The sequence below is a fragment of the Ranitomeya variabilis genome, chromosome 6 (assembly GCF_051348905.1).
Source record: "Ranitomeya variabilis isolate aRanVar5 chromosome 6, aRanVar5.hap1, whole genome shotgun sequence".
Taxonomy (NCBI): Eukaryota; Metazoa; Chordata; class Amphibia; order Anura; family Dendrobatidae; genus Ranitomeya; species Ranitomeya variabilis.
In genome coordinates, this window is record NC_135237.1 from 537,582,145 (window position 1) to 537,588,144 (window position 6,000).

Consider the following 6,000-nt stretch of genomic DNA (forward strand, 5'->3'; position numbering starts at 1 on the left):
GCAATTTCAATGTTGCGTCGGGATCGGCGAACCCGAACATTAAAGGTCGGGATCCATACCTGACACCTAGTGTCTGTGCATGGACTCCGAACAAGGACATCTCACTGAAGTCTGTATTACTGTTCAGGTTCGGCAGCCCGAACAAAGCTTGTTGAAAGCCAATCAAACAAGCTTTTCCGGTGTGGGCTCTTTTGGCTCCATCATAGCCAAAAAAAAGACGTGGGGTTCCATCTATTTTTTATAATAAGAGCAGGAATAACAGATTACTGCGGGCTGCAGACCTCAACTGTCTGGTTTATCTTGGCTGGTTATCAAAAATAAAGGGGGCCACCATGCCATTTAAAAAAAATATATATATTAAATATTAATCATTTTAAAAAACAGCACAGGGTCGCCTTTATTTTTGATAACCAGCCAAGGTAAAGCAGACAGCTGGAGGCTGGCATTCTCAGGCTGGGAAGTTCCATGGATATTTTGCCCTAGTGTGTTGGCAAGCAGGGTAATATTTTGGGGTTGATGTCAGCTGTGTATAGTCCACTGACATCAAGCGCAAGGGTCTATAAGACACCCCCATTACTAACCCCATACTCAAAAGAAATAAACACACACAGAGAAAAGTAATTTAATTGAAAAAGCGCTCCCCGAACCTCTTTTACCCATTCATTAGCCTTAAAAATATATTCATTCTTAATAAGACTTAACTTTTAATAGATGAATAAAATCCGTATTCCCGTTTTGGAGGCAGATGGGCATTATACTCAAGCTCCTTTCATCAAAACTCTAAGATAAGTCCTTTTTGATGTAGGACTATATATCAGTATGTTCTCCTGAGGAACCAATTAATGGGGAAACATTTTGAACTGGGAGCGTTTATAGGGATATGTGTAAATCTTTTTCACGAGTGGTACCCTGTGAAATATGATATAGGGCTAATATTATGCAATTTGAAGCTATCTACATGTGATACATTTGTGTTTTGTTTACTGCCTAGGGAATATGTGCAATAATCTGCCAAAAGTGGCAATGGGATAATAACCATTGGAAACATATACTATAAATATAAGTGGAATCTTACCACTGATATAGCACAAAAAATCTGTATGACTGTATTTGATGGGGAGACAAAAAATCAAATGTTATACCGTTGAATATATAGGAATACCCCGGATACCATAGGAACCCTGTTAAATATATTGTGGGGGAATATTTTTGAAGTTTATGGGGACCTATATATAATCCCTATTAATTTCTCGTGAATAAATATAACCCCCTTCTCAAAAGTCTTTATTCCCCTAGACACTTTTGGGACTATATAGTATCTGCCTAATTTAATCTCTATTTGAATGTGAGATCTGCTTCTTCTTTCTTTTTGGCAAAAAACCCTCCTGATACACTTCACGTACCATATGGTGTATCAAAAATTGCAATATCTATTGACCTAAAACACATATGGTACCATACGGACAGCTCTTTTTCACCCTATGTATCCTATAGGGTTGACTAGGGAGAGGGAGGCATAGCCATCGAGGAGTGGGGGCACCACTGCGTAGGACCTAGGGTGCCAACCTCCACTGATAGGAAGGGAGACAATAGCTGTATAGAAGGGACTGACTTCTCTTCCTTCAAAATTTAAAACCAGATCTCTCTTTTTTGTGTTTTTTTTTAATTTTGTGATGTTATTATACGGATTTTATTAATCTATTAAAAGTTAAGTCTTATTAAGAGATATAATTTGGTGCTTTTCGGTGAATATTCTTTTTCTTGGTACCTAAGAATTGATATACGGTGACCCAGCTTTAAAAATATAAAATAATCCAAAGGGGTCTACCATAAATCCATCCCATGGCAATCCCTGACTCTGCTACATCCTGATGCAGTGCTGAGCGGTGTCATCAGTAATGTGACCGCTCAGCACTGCTGCCGGAACACACCAAGAAGCGTGTGAATCTGGCTTATATGACAAGCGGTGATGTCAGCAAGATTATCGCAGTTCACCGCCAATAAACTGCAGTAAACTTACTGACGTAACTATTTGCAGCGTGAGAAATTTGGGCTGGTGTTATTAGTCTGGGAGGGGGCCAATATCCATGGCCCCTTTCAGCCTGCAGCTGTCTGCTTAGCCTTTGCTGGTTATTAAAAAATAGATGGGTACCAAGGTCATTTTTTGTGACCCTCCCTTTTTAAAAACCAGTAAAGGCTACAGAGACAGTTATGAGCTGTTATTTCCGACATCGGGCGTAATAGTATGCAGATGTCAGACTCCCTCCGTTTGATGTGGGCTCCGGCGGTGACCCCACATCTTTTCCGGCACATGTCAGCTGTTTTGAACAGCTGACATGTGCCCGGAATAGCCACGAGTGGAATCGCGATCCACCTGCAGCTATTAACCCGTTAAATGCTGCTGTCAAACGCTGACAGCGGCATTTAAATTGAACTTCCGGCCATCAGGCCGGAAACCACCCTCTGGTGACCTTCGTCACCTGATCGCGGGTCACCGGTTCATTCGCATCACAACTAGAGGTCTCCCGGAGACCTCTATGGTTGTCACTGCTGGATTGCTGTCAGCGCCACCCAGTGGTCGGCACTCATTGCAAGTGAGTAATTCTACTACATAGAGGTGATCTGATCATCGCCTCTATGTAGCAGAGCCGATCGAGTTATGGCAGCTTCTAATCTCCCATAGAGACTATTGAAACATGCCAAAAGTAAAAAAAGCTTTTAAAAATATATAAAAAATATATATAAAAGTTCAAATCACCCCCCTTTCGACCCATTCAAAATAAAACAAAAAAACAAACATACACATATTTGGCAAAAGAAAAAGAAAAAAAAGGGGGACGGCACTACCTTCCACTTGGAGACCTTCAGCCTCTTTCATGCAGAAAAGCAGTCCAAGTTCCACCACAAGCTACCGGGTGCTCCTCCAGAAATCACATGAAAATCAATGCACTGCATAAGAAAGGAAGGAGGGCACTCATCGATCTGAAGCTAGACTTTGCTTTATTAAATGTTCATTAAAACATCATGGCCGGGAGAGTAAACATGGAGCCCCTGTGAGCAGCGTGAAGACGACGGCCGTTTCGCGCTCTCATTGCGCTTCCACGGGTCTGTATCAATACAGATACAGGCCCATGGAAGCGCAGTGAGAGCGCGAAACGGCCGTCATCTTCACACTGCTCACAGGAGCTCCTTGTTTACTCTCCCGGCCATGATGTTTTAATGAACATTTAATAAAGCAAAGTCAAGCTTCAGATCGGTGAGTGCCCTTCCTTCCTTTCTTATGCAGTGCATACACATATTTGGTATCGCCAAGATTAACCTGATCACTAAACGGCATAGAGAGAAAAAAGGTAAAAAAAACGCCAGAACTACTTTTTTTGGTCGCTGCAACAATGCATTTAAATGCAATAATAGGCGATCAAAAGATCGTATCTGCACCAAAATGGTATAATTAAAACTGTCAGCTCGGCACGCAAAAAATAAGCCCTCACTCAACCCAAGATCACGAAAAATAGAGATGCTGCGGGTATCGGAAAATTGTGCATTTTTTTTTTAACGAAGTTTGGAATTTTCTTTCAAAAGAATTTCATAATGACCTGGAGAATCATAATGGCAGGTCAGTTTTAGCATTTAGTGAACCTGGTAAAAAGCCAAACAAGTGTGGGATTGCACATTTTTTGCAATTTCACCGCGCTTGGAATTTTTTTCCTGTTTTTTAGTACATCATATGGTAAAACCAATGGTGTTGTTCAAAAGTGCAACTCATCCCGCAAAAAACAAGCCCTCACATGGCCATATTGATAAAAAATAAAAATGTTATGGCTCTGAGAAAAAAGGGAGCAAAAAACAAAAACGAAAATACCTCCGGGGGTTAAAGGGTTAATAGGCTGGGAAGAGCAATGGATATTGACTCATTCCCAGAATAGTAAAACCAGCTCACAGCTGTTTGCTTTCCCATGGCTGGTTACAAACAAATAGGGGGGACCCCCACGTTTTATTTATTTATTTATTTATTAGTATTTTTCATTTATTTATAAATAAATAAAAAAATGGAAAGGTGAGAGGCCACCCTATTTTTAATAACCAGCTACGTGAAAGCAGACAGATGTTCGTCTTATACTATTAGGTTGGGAATGCCCATGGTTATTGGGTCATTCCCAACCTACAAATATCAGCCTGCATCAGCCCGAAAGTGGCGCATCATATCAACTCTAGCGCTTAGCCTCAGATCTTTCTGATTGCCATGGTGTGGTGGCAATTGCGGTAATTGTTTTGGGTTTGGTAACGAAGTGTCAGTCAGACACCCCCATTACTAACCCAGTAGTAAAAATAATTAACCACACACAGAGAAAAATAATTTATTTGAATAAAGACTCCCCACACCTCGTACACTCATTTATTATTGAAATGTTCCAATAAAGTAATCCCGATTCCACATCCATGTGGCAGCTATCAGCAAGAGCAGGTGACGCTGATGACAGTAGTAGTCATTAGCCGATGACTGACCGTCGAGATTGGCAAATAAATGGTTCAATGACAATGAAGTAGATGTGGTGGATTGGCCCGCACAGTCCCCAGACTTCAACCCAATCGAACACTTGTGGATATAGTGGAAGAAGCAGCTGTATACTCAAGTGCGTCAACCAGTGTGCACCAACTTTGGGAAAGTGTAGAAGAGACCTGGGATCAGATTTCAGTTGAGACATGCGTGAATCTGATCGAGAGCAGCCCAGAAGGATTCAGGCAGTGTTGAAAGCCAAAAATGGATTTATAAAATACTAAAAAAAATAATAAAAATTAAAATGTTGTTTTATAGGAGCAAAACAGTAACAATGCAGTGACCTGACAAGAATCTGTTTAACTAATTATATGCTAAATAGTTATGCAAATTGCCTCTTCTGAGAAAAAGAGGACTTTACTCTATAGCGCCACCTATTGGAAGTAGCGATCCTACAAGTCACAATCAACCCTTTAACGAGTCGTGCAATATGACTTAGGATAAAAGCCAAATCAGTATCTTAATTCGCAGACACGGTGTTTCGGGCTGTTGGCCCTCGTCAGTGCGAAGCATGAGAACTGATTTGGCTAGGTGAGAGGCTCTGGAGTGGGGTCTAAGGGGTAACGTTTCTCCTTATGGAGAGTGACATACCATCTCTGGCTTGTCAAGGTAAGGAGGCTTATTCGCCGTGCAATGCTCCTCTGGGAATGCTAAATAGTTGCAAGTCAATTTTATGTATGAGATATCCAAGATGATTATCTATAAAGTGATGGTGGTCTCACGTTCGAAGCAGTAGTGGATGGTGAGATATGGAGCCTGAAAGTCAAAAGCACAAAACATTGTTACCCTTTTGCCCATCGGTGTACATAGTATATTGGACTAACATCTCCCCTATACACAGTTTAATGTCCCCACAGCTCGATATATACAGCTCTCCTATACATAATATAATTCCCCCATAGCTCCCCTATACAGAGTATAATGCCCTCCATAGAAACCTATACTCAATACAATGCCCTCACACTGTTTGACGCCCCCACAGTAGTCACGACACTCCATGATGGTCTCCACAGTAGTCCTCACTGTATGAGGGTCTCCACAGTAGTGTCTGCACTGGGCTACTGTGTTGTAGCCCCCGCTGTAGTCACCATATTGTATGAAGATTCCTACAGTGTATGAGGGCCCCCACACTCTATGAGGGCCCACACAGTGGTCCCCAAACTGTATGAGGGCCCTCTCAGTAGTCTCCACACTGTATAAGCTCCCCCAAAGCAGTCCCCACAGTGTTTGAGGGCCCCAACAGTAGCACTCACAATGTATGTATGAGGGCCCCAAACAGTGATCCTTAAAGTAGTCCACACTAAATGAGGGCCCAACATTAGTCCCCACACTATATGATGGCCCCCACAGTAGACTCACACTGTATTAGGGCTTTCACCGTAACACCTACACCGTATGAGGGCCCCCACACTCTATGAGGGACCCCACAGTAACCCCTGCAC